Source organism: Lolium rigidum, chromosome 7, assembly GCF_022539505.1.
Source record: "Lolium rigidum isolate FL_2022 chromosome 7, APGP_CSIRO_Lrig_0.1, whole genome shotgun sequence".
Taxonomy (NCBI): Eukaryota; Viridiplantae; Streptophyta; class Magnoliopsida; order Poales; family Poaceae; genus Lolium; species Lolium rigidum.
In genome coordinates this window covers 250,623,197-250,643,348 of record NC_061514.1, presented here as the reverse complement: position 1 = coordinate 250,643,348, position 20,152 = coordinate 250,623,197, and the positions used below count along the sequence as shown (strand labels likewise).

The window sequence follows — 20,152 nt, the reverse complement described above, 5'->3', positions numbered from 1 at the left end:
CTTCCCAGCATTGTTAAGGAGGGGACGCCGACCATCGCGATAATGGACCCCTTCTATATGCGGGAGAGCATCATCCGCAACGCCGGGGATCGCGCGATTGCCACCCAGACAGGTCGAGGATTTCATGCCGGCGAACATTAAAAAGGGCGCCATTCTCATCCCTTACTTCCCCGAGTAAGTAATCACTCGCTAGTCCCTCATCACCATTCTATCCTATATCTCCATTTGCATTTCCAAAGGTTAATCCGTGTGTTTTCCGCGAGACAAGTTCTGCACCCTCATCGTCGTGCACCCGCAACACTCGCATGCGCCTATCTCGACTCGGGTAGGGACCGCAAGAAAGACTACACCCACATCAGGGCCCTTCTCAATGATGCTCTCACCGGCTTCGCTAACAAGGCAGGCCCCCTCAAAGTAGAGAGGAAATCCCGAGGAGGCTTGGTCTTAACCCACACAACCAACTTCCCCGCCTCAAGCGAGCCGACGCAAGACAATGGGATGGACGCGTGGTACGCCATCCTTCGGATGCAGGAGTACATAAAGTACGCAGATGACATGTTGCTGCCAGAGAATCTCATAAACAGGTTTGCAAACATGGCGGATGTCCCTGATAGAGAGATTAGAAAGAACTGGGGTCGCATCCAGCAGTTCATTTGCACGGTATTCCTGCAGGATGTCAACGCTAGGTCTGGCGAGTTCTTCTACGGCTACGGTCTACCACCTAATGACGAGATAGAACTCCGCTTGGAGATGTCGCGTGATGAGAGGCCGTTCAACTCGCTTGAGGGCTGCCGTCCATTCCCCCTAGGCGTACAACCTGATCCTACGACGGGAACACTTGCTAAAGCTTGAACGATATGTCCTTGAACTTCCGTATTGTAATAATTGCTATATATTCCAATAGAATCGACTTGTTGCTTTTATTTAGTTGTATGAATGTGCATGTGAACATGTGTCTATAGTTTCATTTACTTTGCTATATATTTCAAGATTATGGCGTAGATAGCTTAATAATTATTTGCATTACTTGCCTCGTATTTGGAGTTCGCCGATGATTAGAATGTTCGGTCACTCGTACACTCGGGTGGAGCCAGTGAGCCTTGGTGCGACGGCCACAAGTATCAATCTCTTGTGCATCCTACCTAGCCTCACCGACTCCATCCCCGGATGTTAATATTTGTTTCGACCGACAAAGTATGAGGCACGCTATTTAATTCGTACTACTTGTCTTTTATTTGAGTTCGCACTTCTTAATTGCATTGGCCGATGATTAAAATGTTCGGTCACTTGTACACTCCGGGGTGGGGCCAGTGAGGCTTGGTGTGATGGCCACAAATATCAATCTATTGTGCATCCTACCTAGCCTCGCCGACCCCATCCCCGTATCTTATTATTTATTTCGACCAACAAAGTATGAGGCACATGCTATTTAGTTCGTACTACTTGTCTCTTATTTGAGTTGGCACTTGTTCATTGCATTGGTACTAACGTTTTACTTGTCTTGTGAATGGAGATGCCGACGACATATGTCGTGTACAAGGGGAGGGTTCCTGGAGTCTACGACGACTGGGAGGACTGTCGGAGACAGGTGCACCATTTCAGCGGCAACAGCTACAAGGGATACCCCACTAGGGTGGAGGCGGAAGGAAGATACGCCCATTATGTAGCGGGAGAGATGAGGGACATGAGGAGGAACCGGATGAAGACCATGGCCTTCGTGATGATGGTCATCATGACCATGTTGGTCATGTTCTATGTGATTGTAGTTTAGGTTAGGACCTACATTGTGAGGTGTATGACGATACTTGTGACGACTATGTACCGAGACTTCTAACTTTGTGAAACTTCGTCGTTCGGTGTTGCATATGCACATGTGTTGTATGAATCAACATTCCGGAACGAGACTTGCATATTTGTGTATTGATACCGAAATGATACTTGACTCTCTATGTGCTTCTCATATTGCATGTGCTGTTGTACAAATATGAACTGTGTTGTAAATATATACTGCTGTCAAATATGTATTCTAATATGCTGGAAAAAAGCTGAAAAAAGAATTTTCGAATTTATTGCCGGCGCACCTAAATGACCTACTGCCGGCGCACGTGGCATGCGCCAGTGCTGGAAGCACTACTGCCGGCGCAGCTGCTGGTGCGCCGGTGGAAATTGTCCTTTGCCGGCGAAGCGTCGATGGCGCGCCGCAGTATCCGTCCTATCGCCGGCGCACTGCCTGGTGCGCCGGCGATGGCCGGTTATCACCGGCCCGTTCGCACCGGCGGGCTCGTGGTGCGCCGGCAATGGGCCTTTTAGGTTCGCCGGCGGTAGGCCTTTTCCTTGTAGTGGCGGGGGCTGCCTTAGGAGCCGAAGCTTCGGAAGCCGCAACATCCGGTGGAGCAGCGCCGCATTTGGCTTTCTTGGATGGAGGTTCAATAAAATCTTCGTCATCGCAAAAAGAAATGATTGACGTAAGTTATGAAAGGAATGTGAAGAATAAAAGGACAAAATACGGCTTCAGGGGAGAAGGTACTTACATATCAAAGAGATCGTCTTCATCGGCAAAGCCGCCGGTCAATCTCTTCATAGGTGAAGCCCCTGGTCTCCTCCACAGCTCGCATCAATAAAGGCATCACGATCAGCGTCATCATCACGCATTGATCTCTCTGTGTCGCAAGCATCATTGGCTAAGGAAGGAGGATTGGCATGGGCAGCTTCAGAATCTATCGGGTCATCATGTTCACCCTCTGGGTCTATGTGTTCGGTAGCATGAAAATCAACAGGGACTGAGGAGCCCCTTCCCTCAGAAGTGTCATTTGGAGAATCATGCAAGTTTTTGGGAACTATGGCTATATGTCGAAGAAAAGAGTAAATAAGAACGAATGGTAATTATGTCGACTAAGCGAAAGCAGCGTAATAAGAGTATAAGGGCAAAAATACCTCTGACGATGGACGGCCGGCATCAAGAGGAGTATAAGAAGATATCAATGGTATCGAGTCCTCCTGACTAAAGAGAGTAAGGCGACGGACTTCATCAAGCAGTTCCTTTTCCGACAATTCAGCAACATTTATCCTGGTCTCATCTTTTGGACCCGTATATACCCACATCGGCCGAATTCTGGCCATGATTGGTTGGACTCGACGTTTCAAGAACACAGTTGTCACCTCTGTGCCGATCATAGTTTGACCTTCGGCTTATTTGATCCGAAGGAATTTGGCGAATATTTCGTCGGCTGTTACCCTTTCATCGGGAGATAGAATGTTCTTCCAATAATTCTTAGGCTTGGCTTCGAGGACGTCGGCAAAGCAAGGAACCTGGGACTCGGTTGTCAAGGAATCCTTGACATAAAACCATTTCAGTCTCCATCCTTGCACAGCATTCTCTCATTGGAAAACTGAAATAGTTAACCTCTCGAACGAGCTACGAACCCCACTCCTCCGATGACAAAAGATCCATTGCTACCGATGTATCTCTTTACATAGAAGATCTTTTTCCACAGCCCAAAATGAGGTTCGATGCCCAGAAACGCCTCGCAGAGGGTGATGAACACAGCAACGTGAAGGATTGAGTTGGTAGTGAGTTGCCATAGTTGGATCTCGTAAGTCCGCAAGAGATGAAGAAGGAATTCGTGGGCAGGAAGCGAGAGACCCCGGTACAGAAACGACAAGAACATCACGGTAAAACCAGCAGGGGGATTGGGCCGAGAAATCGAACTGGGAGGATCACGTTCCCCTCATCGGTGGAGATTAACCCGAGGCTTCGGGCCCTCTTTTCATCACATTTCGTGATGGAGGACGCCAGCCAATCACCCTGTTTGGCTGTCGGGCCTGACGGCGCTAGCGGCGCCGGAGTTGGAGGAGGAGCGTCTGGAGCACTCCTCTTCGGAAGATTAGAGGAGGATTTGGCAGCGGCGCCACCGCTCGTGGAGCTGGCGGCGGCAGTAAGGTTCTTCTTCTTCACCATTGCGAGATCTGGGAAGAATCGGAAAAGCGGTGGTGGCGGCGCAGCAATTGCGAAAGGGAGAAGAAGAAGAAGGTCAAGAGGATGCTATGGCAAATGTAGGAGAAGATTAGGAATTTTCATCCTTTGGAGATTTTAAGAGAAGGAAGGCTGCATGGGCACGTGTCGTTGCTGCCAGTGGACCTTTTTCCGATTGATGGTTGCAGGAATCGAGGAGGCGCCTTGGTAACTGTGCGAGAAGAGCGGAAATTGCTTAAAAATAGGGCCAGGCCCAGCGGGTCGCGTCTTATCAGTCAAAATCAAGATGTCAGTAAAACGTCATCAATGACGTCGTGAAGAATGCTCGAAGCATTCGAAGGAATAAAAGGTATCGGATGGTGAACTTGAGTCTATGCACAGATTGTGATGCATCTGCACTTAGACTCGGGGGCTACTCCCATCGGGAGCGCTGACGCGCATCCGAACGAATGAGGAGTCGAAGGAAAAAAAAGGATTGAAGAAAAATTGGCTAATCAGTTCGAGTCTGCACTCGGTTGTAAGCACCCGCGCTCAGACTCGGGGGCTACTCCCATTGGGAGCGCGTGACGCGCACCCGACAGAACTTTTTTTCACTCCAGGATCATGCCCGGGGACTTGATTCTGTGTAGAGTAACGTTGTTTTGCCATCGGTAGTTAACCAACAAAAGTTGGGCACGTTACTCATTATCCCTTGCATGCGGAAAATATATCGGATGACCTATGAAGACTTGCAGAAAAATTTCGGCAGAATAAAATGTTCGAGTAGTACAACTTGAGCCAACGCACGGATTGCAAGCATCCGTACCTAGACTCGGGGGCTACTCCCATCGAGAGCGCTGACGCGCACCCGACAGAAGAAGATGATGCTGATTCGAGATGAACAAGGACAATCAAGGAGAAGAACATTAAAAGGAGACATGCTTCAGTCTCTACCCGAACTATGTTCGGCTAGACACTCGGGGGCTACTGACATGGGCCTTACCCTTCGGGTAACCGACATTGCCCTATCCCATATTGTCTAGTTGGAGGCCCATGAAGGCACTTGGAGGCAAGGCGGGCCACTTGGATGGCGCACCAGAGGATTCCTTGACGGGCAAGACAAAGAAGCGGCCGAATAAGGAAAACTACTGTAAACCTAGTCGTACTCGGTTAGACCTCTTAAGACCTGGCCTCCTATATAAAGGCCAGGAGAGGGGCTGCCGAGGCACACAATCAATCTTAGCAGCCTTAGCCACCAAAAGTCCAGAGCTAGGTCGCCGCAGCGCTTAGCCTCTCGACGAGATCTCAGCCGAACTATTCGGCACCCGATTGTAACCCAATATCTTTATAATCAAGAACAGGCAGGCAGGACGTAAGGGTTTTACCTCATCGAGGGCCCCGAACCTGGGTAAATCGCTCTCCCCGCTTGTCTGTGAACCGATGTCTCGTGTCAGCTTGCAGGATTCCGTCAACCCTAAGCCCCAATCGGAGGGCATTGCCGAGGAGTACCCTCGACATCTGGAAAGAGAGGAATGAGCGAGTCTTCAACAACAACTCCTCCTTCAAGGAGACTCGGCGGATGGGAGCAGGGATGGTGGCTCGTGGCCATACCGGCACCTTCATTGCGGCTTTAGGGGAACGGCTTGATAATGTGTTGTTGCCTGAACTTGCTGAAGCCATTGTTGTTCGCCGTGCCGTCCTGTTTTCCCAACAGGAGGGCTTCACCAAGGTCATCACCGCGACAGACTGTTTGTCTGTGATACAACGTCTGCGATCGTCTCAGACTGATCGCTCTTTGTTAGGCCTAGTGATTGAAGATATTAAGTAAATGTCTAGGACACTTGTTTCTTGTGAGTTTCGTCATGTGTATCGCATGCTGAATGTGTTCGCTCACTAGCTAGCTAAGGGGTGTGAATCTCGTGTTAGTGGTGTGTGGTGTGGGGTTCCTCCAGGTTTCATCCAGGAGGCTATTTGTAATGACTGTTTGATTATGGATCAATAAAGTGCACGTGTTTCCCTAAAAAATCAACAACTCCTCCTTGCCCTCGGTTGTCATGCAAAATATCAGGGAAGAGGGAAAGGATTGGGTCCTTACCGGCGCGAAGAATCTGGCGGAGCTCATAGGCTGACCTTGTTTTTGGTCCTTTCTGGGCGGGTTTTCTTTCCCTGCCTTCTTTTTTTTCTTTTATGGCTCTTGCCACACCCCCGTTTACTTCTCCTATATAAATATTAGACAAAAGCTTTTTTGCCCGTTTCAAAAAAAACCAAGTGCTTGGTGTGACATTTTAGGTGCCACCTATTTGTCTTCCAATCTAGTGTTTCATGCTCGCATGCACTAAACTCATTGAAATTGATTTTCACTTTGTCAGAGAAAGAGTTGCTAGTAATAATTTGGTTATTCCGTTTTGTCTCAAGCAAACATGAGGTTGTAGATGGTTTCACAAAGACACTTTCAATCAAGAAGCTTGATGAGTTCAAACGTAATCTCAATCTTTCAAAAGGTTTAGATTAAGGGATGTTGTTAAAATATGTAATAGGCTTTTTATTCCATGTATTGTACATCATACATATGTGAGTACCAAAACGTTGTATAACTTTGGTCCATGTTCTGGCCCTATATCAACACTAAATCGAGGCCAGACGAAGGTACTCGTCCACAACCAAAACATAAACAACATAGAGCCTCCTCCTCTAAAGCTCTAAAGAACAATAAAGTATCATCATAAATAGGAAGATGAGAAATACCAGGGACACGCTGAAACACTTTAATTAGTATAATTCTCAAACTATACACTTCATGCTTCATTAGAGTTGATAAACCGTTAGCCACAGATAGAAACACAGAAAGGAAGAGAGAGGATCCCCTTTCTCAAACCTTTTGTAGGGGAAAATGCTTCCAAATGGTTTCCACTAAATTTTATTGAATACTTCACCGCGGTAACAAGTAATATTATCCATTATCCCACCGGTGCGAGAAACCCATTTTATACATTGCATTTTCTAAAAAGGTCCAGTCCACTCTATTATAGGCTTTAGATAAATCCAAAGGGACATTTTGGAAAAAGTATCAAGGGTCCAAATTCTGGAAATACACAGGAAAATTTCTAAAAAGATTTCAAATGAAAATGCTGTAAAATTGTTGTCTCAAGGAGCCCTTGCTCACTTTCCAAATTAAAATGCATAATGTTTTAGTGAACATTGGTCGATGGCGGGAAAGCAATGTTTTGGGTAAGGAGACAACAAACTAAGTAGGAGCAGCTGACTGACTGACTCGGTCTTGCTTATTCAAAGAGCTCGTGTGTTCATCAACCTCGATGTGGCCGTGTTGTTTAGTAATTAACCCTACTGGAGTACGTGATCCCATCCAAATACGAGTAACTTTGACCCGGTCTGGCGTATCATGACAGTGTCTCTGGGTTGTGGTTCTGAGCATCTCTGTACCTGCCTACCCTAGTGCCTAGTGGACGTGTTTGAGAAATCATATTGCAACTCGCAGGAAGCAGCGCCAAATCTATTATATATCGGGCGACTGACACATGCGGAGTACATACATGTATATATATGCTCCTCGTTGCAGCACCGTCTTCACAGCAAAGCACAGAGCGCACCCAGGAAGAGTCCTACAGAAGTACACTTAGCTCAGCAGTCTGAAGTCTGAACTGCCTCTTGATTCCCCCTACCACCTGCTGACGCTGCTGCCTCTTCTAGTTACCTCGATGGCTTCGAGTACCGACCTCACCGACCGCTTCGACGAGTCTGGGCCGACTCATATGATGCCCACTGGTGGTACTTCTGCGACGAAGATTGACTGGTATGTTTCGTCTCCTACCCTCCTCCTCGATCATATGGTGGTCCAACAGCATTCAGGTGGTTCTAAGCTAACAATGGATGATTCATGGTACAGGGAGAGCGAAGAGCACCGCCGGTGCATCGCCGCCTGCATCGTCAAAGCACTACCGGAAATCTGGACTCTGCCGTGTGCCCAGTACCCACGGCAAACAGCATAGGACACACGGCAAACACTCTGCCGTGAGTTCCCACACGGCAAAGTGCACACGGCATAGAAGGCCACGGCATAGAATCTTTGCCGTGAGCATACGCAGACCCGCACGGAACAGTTTTTGCCGTGTGCTGTGCTGAGCTCCACGGCAAAGTAAAGCACATAACGACGTCCCCACCGTCGACGGAACCAGACGGTAGGCCCGTGGCGCAGTATGCCGTGAGCGGCGTCTTCGCCGTGCGCCCTCGTTTTGATGTTTTCCGTGCGTCTGACTATGCCGTGCGCCATCTCTTCGCCGTGAGCCACTCTTCGCCGTGAGCCGTCGCTACGCCGTGCGCCACTCTTCGCCGTGAGCCATCCCTTCGCCGTGGGTCTGTCTATGCCGTGTGCTTCCTGGAGAAAGACTCACGGCAAAGCCTTCTCCAAGGATTGCATACGCCCTCCCAGGCACACAGGTGGGCGACGCGTGGCCTCTTTGCCGTGAGCTAGCGCACGGCATAGGTCATTTGGTTTGTTTGCCGTGAGCTTGCACACGGCAAATAAACACTGTTTTTTTTATTTATTTGTTTACAGGAATCCCTGCAATTGAAATAGAGATATTAATAGAATTGCATCTAAGCCAACAGCACTGGCACCACAGCAACATATTTGCATCAAAGCCAGCATAGATTTATAATACATTGACAAATAGTGCATAATACAAGTTCCATGACCACAAATAGTGCATAATACAAGTTCCATGACCACAAATAGTGCATAATACATGTTCCATAACCACAAATAGTGCATGACAAGTGCATGGGTTCATAATTCATTGACACATTGCCCAACACCCGAAGATCTAAGAGTTCATCCTTCATGTTGAGGTTTCAAAGCCGGCGGACGATGCCGAGGTTGTTGAAGCTAGACTGTCCCCCTATAGGCGGCGTCATCAAGTTGTCATTCCCATCCTGAGTGGATGGCCCATGAAGCTCAATGTTGTTGGATCCACCCGAGGCATGTAGCTACAAGATAGAAACATGAATAGGCAGCTAACACAAGCCAATACACAAAGTAGAAGCCTTAAAAGTAGACGAACTCTATGGCACAAACTCAGTTGCACCTCAGCAATCAGGTTTCCAATTCTTTTTTATAGATAATAATCAAGGGCAACAAGTTTATTGGATACAACTTACCCATGTGTTGATGTTAAAAGGAGGTGGATCAAGCATAGGAAGAATGGTGCCACTCGGCATAGAGGCCTGCAAATCAAGAGATGATACTGTGAAGCTTTTGCTACTTCCCCTGAAGTCAACTGACCAAGAGAGAACCAGGAAGAGATTAACTGGTAATTAACTAAGTGTAACTAAACCAATGTGCTACGTACAAGAGAATATTTTGGAACCTGGGGCACATGGAATTAGGCTTCGTCTTAGGTTCTATGAGCAAGAACTCACCGATAAGTGGGCATCGTGGGCACTGAGCTTCCGTGTCATCCACAACATCATCTGTTGCATCGCCATCTTCTGCTGGTGCTGAGTAAGGAGGGCCTCGGCCTACTCCCTCTGTGTCTTCTCAGCCTCCAATTCAGCCTACGTTGTGTCATCGGAAGGTCATGGATGTTGCAATAGAAAAAAAAAATGAAGTGTAGGTGACCAAGGAAGAAGAACATACCCGGATCGCGTCAATGGCTATAGACGACGGTGTCGGGCGGGGCTCTACAGCAGGCGAGGAGCTCGTGTTGCCACCTTTGATTTGTCTCAAATACGGGATGGTCTTGGGATCGACGGCCCCATCACAGACAAACAAGCGACCATGCTTCTTGCCCTCTCCCGCACGCATGGCAACCTCGGGGTCAAATGGCTCGGTCTCGGGGTTCGCCTCGTCGCCATGAGTCTGGGCAAACTTGGACCGGTACTTCTTGTCCTTGGCTTCGGCGATCTTGCTAACCCACTTCACCGTCACGTCTTTTTTGTCCGTCTTCTTGCGGTGGTCGCCCCAGATCTTGAATAACGAGGACTTCACGCCTGTCTCTTTTTCCTGCAAAAGATAGCACAATGATACATGAATAGGGGCGCATTTGCGGAATAAGGAACAACATGATGATCAAGGTAACAATTACAGATTAACTAATGCATCTACCTATTAATATGTAGAAACATTAGCTAAAATTTTGTTGGCACCTGAGATGGGACTATGTGTTCCAGTGATGTACACCTCATGGTTAGTATAATCTGGTTCAGTATGGAAGATGCCACTAATCCTTACAGAAATGCAGTTTGGTGCTTATTATAGGGGAAAAAATGTTTGTCAATTCCTGTGAGAAAAACCCCAGTTTTACAGTTCAGAATGGTTGCTAGACTCATCAGCACTACAATCAGATGGCCTGTGCATTTTCTTCAGTCAGTTTCGACTCTGATGGCCTGTGCATTTTCTTCAGTCAGTTTCGACTCTGATGGCCTGTGCATTTTTTAAAAAACTACAATCAGATGGCCTGTGCATTTTCTTCAGTCAGTTTCGACTCTGAACTCCCGCGTGCTGTGCTAGTGCTACAGCCTACAGCGTCAGGTCAGTCTGCCCCTGGTATTATGGCCACCCTGGTATTATTTTAGTAGTATCTTAGGACAAAGGAAAGATTTGTTTTTCCAGTAGTACTCAAAAAATCTTAGTGCTGCACATAATAGCAAGCTCAATTCGAGCACCAACATAGTACGAGCGACGATTTTAGAAGTATACATAGTGTGAAAGATAAGAGAATCTAAATAAGGTCAGTTAACATGAGCTAGACAAAGGAAAAAGATATGATCTCCACATTGTACCTGAACCAATGAATGATGGTGAAGAGAATGCATTTTCTCACCTTTTTCTGCTTGCATATGGCGAGGGGGACGCTGCCTTGCGTGTGTGATCCGCCTCCCATCTCGGCTCTCTTTAGCTTTTGTTCTTCGTGCTTCCTCTTGTACGCGGCGCTCATGGGTGGACCCAGGATCAAAATCAAGAGGGGGCGAAAATGTGCTAACGAGGGAAAAATCTCACGCTAAGTGGGGGCAAATGACTGTTTTTAGCTTACTAATACAAAGGGACAAAAATTTGAGTGGGGGCATCTGCCCCCCATGGCTAACATTCTAGATCCGCCCATGGCGGCGCTTGTGTAGTGACGAACCATCGCGTGCCAGACTTGCGGTCTAGCGTGACCTACATACAGAGGAGGGCACTGCATATGCACAAAATACACATATTAGTGAAAAATGTCCGGCGGTCACCAAGTCACCAAGTCGGTAAGGCGGAAATGAAAGTACCTCGCAAGTACTGCCACGGCTGGAAGTTCACGATTTCTCGGGCTTGCTCCTTCCGCATCCGGAGCTTGCGTTTCTCAGCATACCAATTGCGGATGGACAAAACACACCCCTCATAGTGCGCATCAGTCACTTTCTTCCGCGCTATGTTGCCGGCCACTTTTATGCAATCATCGCGCTTAGAATCGGGGTCCATAGTAAAGTAGGTCTACAAGGATGCAAAATTGTGAAAAAAAAGACATTAGTGAAAGAAAGTGAAAAAAAGTAGGATTTCGAGCCAGAGTTACCGAATGACAAGAGAAGTCAACTTAACTTACCCAAAATTCACGGATCACCCTACTCTGGCAGTTCTTGAGCATCCTCGTGTGTGTGGTCTCCGGATCAGGTGCGTGCGCGTAGTGGCTCCAAGTCCAAGATACCTCCTTGCAACCATTAGGCATGGTCACACACCCAGGCCAGTGCTTTCTTACAATGCATCCAAGGATGCTCGAGTAGGTGCGCACTATGTAGCCTTCCTTGTACACGAAGGAGCTGCACAATGAAAAAACAAAAAAGCTATGAGAAAATAGTGATGAAAAGTTGTCAAAAAATAAGATTGTCAAAATTTGTACTTCTCCCCTGCCGGGACGAGCGTAACAACCCCGCCGTTTGCCTCCCACTCGGGAAGGCCAGGTAGGTCCGCAACCCCACGCTGGTAGGGAACACGTGTTCCAGGCTCAAGAGGCATCCCGTGAATCTCAACATACTCCGCCGGTTCCTTCCAAATCCTGGTGTCCCCCTCCTCGTCCTCCTCCTCTTCCTCCTCCTCCCCCTCCTCGTCCTCCTCCCCCGCCTCCTCATCCCCCTCCCCACCCCCCTCCTCATCCTCATCCCCCTCCTCGTCCTCCTCCTCCTCCACCTGCTCCTCGACTGGAGGAGGAGTAGATGGCCGTCTAGCCCTCTCACGCTTCAGAGGTGGTGGAGGACTAGGAGACCGTGTGGAGCCTGAAGTGGAGTCTGAGGGAAGTGGAGCCTTCGAGAGAATGGTCGACATGCCCCTAACTTTCTTCGAGGGCCTCTTTCTTCCTCCTCCTTTGTGCCCCCCTCCTGGCATGTTGGAATCACCTGCATTCACAAAAAATAGTATCTTCATTAGTACACATGATTATATCAAATGATGTAGACAAAAGAGAAAATAAGTAAAGCAAATAATTAGAAATACAACATGGCATAGATTTCTTACAAAAACCGTAGAATGCAAATAATTAAAATACATACAAAACACAAATAGAGTTCTCACAATCACCATTACATAGAGTTCTCACAATCACCATTACATAGAGTTCTCACGAATATGCTAGTTTTACAAATCACTATTACATAGGGTCGGTAAGTACTTCGTAAGCCCGTTTCGAGATCATCACGAACAACCGACGGGCCACATGCTTCATCATCGCTATCAAGCTCCCACCAATAATCGGGCATGTAATCTGGAGGTGGTTTTGTTGGCTCATCTTTGTCAAGGCCTGCATGGAACCGATCAAGCAAAGTCAAGTCTTGTGCGTTCTGAACCTCCTCAACTACATCATCCACAGTGTCTTCCGCCTCAACACCCTCTTCTTCTTCACCGTCTATGACCATGTCATCATCAGTCAGTAAGTTGATAGTGAATTTCCCTGGGAGCCCTTCCTCCTGAAAACACTCGCCATCATATGTTGAGGGGTCAAGGCGACGGTAGTCGTCCTGGTCTGGCTTAGGCGGCCTGTTGTGCGTCGGCACCGTGATCACAACATCCCAGCCCTGCAGACGTTTTTTGGGGTTTTTGCACGGGTACGGGAGATAGAATACTTGAAAGGCCCGGGTAGCCAAAATATATACATCATCTCCCGCATAAATGGAGCTTCGCTCAACTTCGACCCAGCCAATTTCAGGTTTCCGTTTCACCCGATGTGGGTCGAATCAGTGGCACTTGAATACAACGGGGTTTAGCCCTTTGCCGAAACCATAATTCAGCTCGTATATACCCTCGACTCTACCATAGTAATGGAGCCCATCCGAGCCTTCACATAATACCCCGCTATTTGTTGTCTTCCGGTTGGCCCGACGTTGTGTGTACTCATGGGTATGGAAGCGATACCCATTGACGTCATAAGCATCGTATGCATTGACGGGTGAGGTAAAGCCCTTGGCGATTTTTTTCAACTCGGGTTTCATCTCGGGGTCAATTTTTGCCTAGAAGTTCACTAGGAAAATTTAGTAGGAGAAGTGGTCAAATAATGTACGTAGTACGAGCAAAGTTATATAGAAAGGTACCAAAGTCGAGAACCAGTTAATGAAACCGTAACCACCACCGTTTACAAAGAGATCATTTTCTTCATGTTCCGTTGGATCCCTTCTTAGCTTCCAATATTTTTGGGTGAATTGTCTATGGCAATGCAAAGAGGAAGTGTTAGCCACAGACTAACAAGTGAAAGTTTGTGAATAACTAAGTAGTGAGCACTTACTCGACGTACGGCTTCACTTCATCCATGCTTTTCAAGACATATGAGTGGATTAAACCCCATTCGGGATTCGTTATCTTGCGCCTCTTCATGCCTCTTGATGTGCCACCTAGCCCTATGAAGATGCCAAGCTTGGGTACATCATCAGGGTTGGCGGCATTGTAACGAAGGATTGGATTGTGTTGAGTGGGAATGTTTTCATCATAGTACTTTGTCGTGAAGTTTGACACCTCCTTGTTAAGGGTTGCCTCGGCTATGGATGGCTCGATCTTGCATTTATTGCCATATTGGTCACGAAGCTTCTTATTTTCTCTCTCAGGGCCATACCGCCAACGGGTATGCACAGTGGACCCCAGTAACGCCTCCTGCGGGAGATGCAAGATCATATGTTGCATCGGATTAAATAACCCTGGCGGAAGGAGCATCTCTAGCTTGCAAAGCAGCTCGGGTTCCTGTTTATCTAGCTTCTTGACCACTTCACGGTCCAACTCCTTAGCACAAAGTTGGCGGAAGAAATAGCTCAACTCCGCTAGCACTAGCCAAGTCTCCTCGTCGATATAGCCTCTAATCATGATCGGCATTATCCGCTCAAGCCACACGTGATAGTCATGACTCTTGAGCCCATGCACTCGCAACGTCTCCGAGTTTGCTCCCCTCATCCGAGCTTAGCTGCATACCCATCAGGGAAGAACAAGCAGTCGACAATCCACTGGAATATTTCCCTCCTTTCGGGCCTTGAAGGGCAGAACGGGGCCTTTCGCTTAGTCCACCTAGGTCCTTTGACTCCAGGAGGCTGCATGTCCAAATGTGGCCTATCGCACCATTCTTGTTGATCGAGTCTAGCCTTAATGTTATCCTTCGTCTTCTCAGTGTCCATAATCGTGCTCCAAAGAGCCTCGCTGATATTCTTTTCGGTATGCATTACATCAATGTTATGCGGAAGCTCGAGATCTTCAAAGTAAGGAATCTTCCATAAGCATGGAATGTGGGTCCACTGGTGTGTCTCCCCGTATCCCACGATGCGGTATGGCCGTACCGGCGCGCGCGTGCACCCGTCCGCCAACGCACGAAACGGAAAACATTTAGCACATAAAATGACACGTCCTAGACCTAAAAACATTTTTCCCTCCATTTATTGAGCGAAGGAAAGTGTGGCCCCAGTTCAAATCCGGTCAGTTTCCAGCGGATTCGGCGGGACACCGCAGGAAGCGGGAGGGATTGCCAGATGGCTACCGTGCGCATATGGCATGTGATAGGTGGTGCGTAGGAGGTATCCTACCGATGCGCGGAGGTCTCGCGCAATTCTAAAATGCGCACCATGTAGCTGCTTCACAAAAAAAGCCCTTCCGGCACCCCGAAAATGGAAAAACCGTCGCCCGTGTGTCGGATTGGAAATCCGCGACCGAGGCCTTGCTTCCCATCCTAAGGCCCACGCACGTGCCAAATATGGCCTCGTTTCGACAAACTATGTTGTGAAACGGGCCGTTTCCTACTCATTTCCCTAAAAGCCATAGAACTCCGGACGTGATAGCCCTATCCGTGAAGGGTTTTTCAAAATAATTGCCGTATCCCAATTCCGTCTTTTGCAGTGGTTAATAGGACACATAAAATGACACCACGCGGATCCGCTCGATTTTTTGGCTCCGTTTACTTTGCCAAGTGTGCAAAACGGGGCCACCGGGACATGCGGTATGGCCGTACCGGGAGCGCGTGTGCACCCGTCCGCCAACGCGGGAAACGGAAAACATTTAGCACATAAAATGACACGTCCTAGACCTAAAAACATTTTTCGCTCCATTTATTGAGCGAAGGAAAGTGTGGCCCCAGTTCAAATCCGGTCGGTTTCCAGCGGATTCGGCGGGACACCGCAGGAAGCGGAGGGATTCCCAGATGGCTACCGCGCGCATATGGCATGTGATAGGTGGTGCGTAGGAGGTATCCTACCGATGCGCGGAGGTCTCGCGCAATTCTAAAATGCCCACCATGTAGCTGCTTCACAAAAAAAAGCCCTTCCGGCACCCCGAAAATGGAAAAACCGTCGCCCGTGTGTCGGATTGGAAATCCGCGACCGAGGCCTTGCTTCCCATCCTAAGGCCCACGCACGTGTCAAATATGGCCTCGTTCCGACAAACTATGTGGTGAAACGGGCCGTTTCCTACTCATTTCCCCTAAAAGCCATAGAACTCGGGACGTGATAGCCCTATCCGTGAAGGGTTTTTCAAAATAATTTCCGTATCCCAATTCCGTCTTTTGCAGTGGTTAATAGGACACATAAAATGACGCCACGCGGCTCCGCTCGATTTTTTGGCTCCGTTTACTTTGCCAAGTGTGCAAAACGGGGCCGCCGGGACATGCGGTATGGCCGTACCGGGAGCGCGCGTGCACCCGTCCGCCAACGCGGGAAACGAAAAACATTTAGCACAAAAAATGACACGTCCTAGACCTAAAAACATTTTCCCTCCATTTATTGAGCGAAGGAAAGTGTGGCCCAGTTCAAATCCGGTCAGTTTCCAGCGGATTCGGCGGGACACCGCAGGAAGCGGGAGGGATTCCCAAATGGCTACCGCGCGCATATGGCATGTGATAGGCGGTGCGTAGGAGGTATCCTACCGATGCGCAGAGGTCTCGCGCAATTCTAAAATGCGCACCATGTAGCTGCTTCACAAAAAAAAGCCCTTCCGGCACCCCGAAAATGGAAAAACCGTCGCCCGTGTGTCGGATTGGAAATCCGCGACCGAGGCCTTGCTTCCCATCCTAAGGCCCACGCACGTGCCAAATATGGCCTCGTTCCGACAAACTATGTGGTGAAACGGTCCGTTTCCTACTCATTTCCCCTAAAAGCCATAGAAGTCCGGACGTGATAGCCCTATCCATGAAGGGTTTTTCAAAATAATTGCCGTATCCCAATTCCGTCTTTTGCAGTTGTTAATAGGACACATAAAATGACGCCACGCGGCTCCGCTCGATTTTTTGGCTCCGTTTACTTTGCCAAGTGTGCAAAACGGGGCCGCCGGGACATGCGGTATGGCCGTACAGGGAGCGCACGTGCACCCGTCCGCCAATGCGGGAAACGGAAAACATTTAGCACATAAAATGACACGTCCTAGACCTAAAAACATTTTTCCCTCCATTTATTGAGCGAAGGAAAGTGTGGCCCCAGTTCAAATCCGGTCGGCTTCCGACGGATTCGGCGGGACACCGCAGAAGCGGGAGGGATTCCCAGATGGCTACCGCGCGCATATGGCATGTGATAGGTGGTGCGTAGGAGGTATCCTACCGATGCGCGGAGGTCTCGCGCAATTCTAAAATGCGCACCATGTAGCTGCTTCACAAAAAAAAGCCCTTCCGGCACCCCGAAAATGGAAAACCGTCGCCCGTGTGTCGGATTGGAAATCCGCGACCGAGGCCTTGCTTCCCATCCTAAGGCCCACGCACGTGCCAAATATGGCCTCGTTCCGACAAACTATGTGGTGAAACGGGTCGTTTCCTACTCATTTCCCCTAAAAGCCATAGAACTCCGGACGTGATAGCCCTATCCGTGAAGGGTTTTTCAAAATAATTACCGTATCCCAATTCCGTCTTTTGCAGTTGTTAATAGGACATATAAAATGACGCCACGCTGCTCCGCTCGATTTTTTGGCTCCGTTTACTTTGCCAAGTGTGCAAAACGGGGCCGCCGGGACATGCGGTATGGCCGTACCGGGAGCGCGCGTGCACCCGTCCGCCAACGCGGGAAACGGAAAACATTTAGCACATAAAATGACACGTCCTAGACCTAAAAACATTTTTCCCTCCATTTATTGAGCGAAGGAAAGTGTGGCCCCAGTTCAAATCCGGTCAGTTTCCAGCGGATTCGGCGGGACACCGCAGGAAGCGGGAGGGATTCCCAGATGGCTACCGCGCGCATATGGCATGTGATAGGTGGTGCGTAGGAGGTATCCTACCGCTGCGCGGAGGTCTCGCGCAATTCTAAAATGCGCACATGTAGCTGCTTCACAAAAAAAGCCCTTCCGGCACCCCGAAAATGGAAAAACCGTCGCCCGTGTGTCGGATTGGAAATCCGCGACCGAGACCTTGCTTCCCATCCTAAGGCCCACGCACGTGCCAAATATGGCCTCGTTCCGACAAACTATGTGGTGAAACGGGCCGTTTCCTACTCATTTCCCCTAAAAGCCATAGAACTCCATACGTGATAGCGCTATCCGTGAAGGGTTTTTCAAAATAATTGCCGTATCCCAATTCCGTCTTTTGCAGTGGTTAATAGGACACATAAAATAACGCCACGCGGCTCCGCTCGATTTTTTGGCTCCGTTTTCTTTGCCAAGTGTGCAAAACGGGGCCGCCGGGACATGCGGTATGGCCGTACCGGGAGCGCGCGTGCACCCGTCCGCCAACGCGGGAAACGAAAAACATTTAGCACATAAAATGACACGTCCTAGACCTAAAAACATTTTTCCCTCCATTTATTGAGCGAAGGAAAGTGTGGCCCCAGCTCAAATCCGGCCGGTTTCCAGCGGATTCGGCGGGACACCGCATGAAGCGGGAGGGATTCCCAGATGGCTACCGCGCGCATATGGCATGTGATAGGTGGTGCGTAGGAGGTATCGTACCGATGCGCGGAGGTCTCGCGCAATTCTAAAATGCGCATCATGTAGCTGCTTCACAAAAAAAGCCCTTCCGGCACCCCGAAAATGGTCTCGTATTTTTTCAAATTTTTTCGAATTAGTTACGCCCGATTTGGACCCGCATGAAATGACGGCGCGCAAAAACTCCCGCTCGCGCCTTGGCGATGTGCGGAGTCCCACTTTAACGGTCGAAGGACATGTGTGAAAGCCTGGTAGAAGTTGAAATATTGCAATACATGGCTTCCCAGTGCAATATATATGGAAACGAATAGGAGGGACATGTGTGAAATTGGGGAAAATGAAAAAACAAAACGGTTTGCCGTGTGCAGCGAAAAGGACACACGGCAAATACTGCATGTATGCCGTGCGCTATAGTTATGCCTCACGGCAAAGATTGCATCTATGCCCGCCAACAGAAACGCGCGCCCAAATCAAACATCCGCGGGAAAACATAGCGCGGAATGAAAAAATGAAAATGCAAAATGTTTGCCGTGTGTGATGGCACGCACACGGCAAACAATTTCCGTTACGACGTTGGGCGTGGATGTGGGCCGAGCGTGCCAGTATGCCGTGCGGCCTGTTTTGCCGTGCGTCTTCCGCATTCTTTGCCGTGCGCTTTGTTTTGCCGTGCGTTTTATGCAGGTTTTACCGTGTGCTCGTTCTTTGCCGTGCGCTTCGGACTAATGTGCCGTGCACTTTTTCTATGCCGTGCGCTGGCTCTGTAGGCTCACGGCATTACATTCTTTGCCGTGTGTTGCCGCACGGCAAAATTTGGGCGCACGGCATAGACAGATTTTCCGGTAGTGAAGGCACTTACGCCCTGGAGAGCGACAGAACCATGTGCAGGCAGGGCCTGCAGGCCAAGGCGCTAGCGCCGGCGTGGTGGGAGAGCTTTCACTTCCGCCTCAAGGGCGTGCTCACGGACGACTCTTTCAAGCACAGGGGGGACAAGTTCATCTTCGGCGCCATCTACGAGTACGCCGCCCCGGCGGGTGCGCCACCGCGCCACCCATCTGCTCCGCAGTACATCGTCGCCTTCTGCGGGACCATGATGCGGCACCCCAAGGCGATACAAGACGTTTACCTTGACGGTAAGATAGTGCTCAACCGCCTAAAGGGAAGCAATCGCTCCCAGCAAGCACATGCCGCGGTCCACGAGCTCCTCGCCACCATCGCCAAGCAGAGAGAGAGCTGCGTCGTCTGGCTCGCCGGCCACTCTCTCGGCGCGTCGCTGGCGTTGGACGTGGGGCGGACTACGATGGATCAGCAGGGGCTCGGCCTCCCGACCTTCCTCTTCAACCCCCCGCATGTGGCATCCACACAGGCCATAAACCTGCTTCAACCGTCGGAGGTGGCCAAGAATGACCTCTACGCCGCGAGCAACCTCGTGAAGGCCGGTCTCGGGGTGATCCTCAGTCCCCACCGGAAGCGTATGGCGAAGCTATTCGAACGGTTGTCGCCATGGGCGCCCAAGCTATACGTGCACGAGAAGGACTTCATCTGCCAGGGTTTCATCGACTACTTCTAACAGAGGGAGCGGATGGAGGAGCGCTTTCGCGGCGCCGCCAAGTCGGCCATGACGCTGTCGTACCGTGACATATTCCACCACCTCGTCGGCCATGACAAGGAGCGCCCTCACCTCCTGCCATCAGCAACGCTGTGGAAGAACTCCAGAATTGACGACGCGAGCTGGCTCACCAAGCGGTCCAACGTGCACGGCCTCCAGCAGTGGTGGAAGTCCGACGCCTAGCTCACCTTGAGCCCCAGGCATTACACATACCCTGTAGCAAAGACTTTCTTTTTTTGATTTTGCTACATCA

General features: G+C 49.5%; 1 pseudogene; it reads left to right on the top strand.

Annotated features, from left to right (window-relative positions):
- Window positions 1-7,668: 7,668 nt before the first annotated feature.
- LOC124672630 lies at window positions 7,669-20,082 on the top strand (annotated as a pseudogene).
- The last annotated feature ends 70 nt before the right edge of the window (window positions 20,083-20,152 follow it).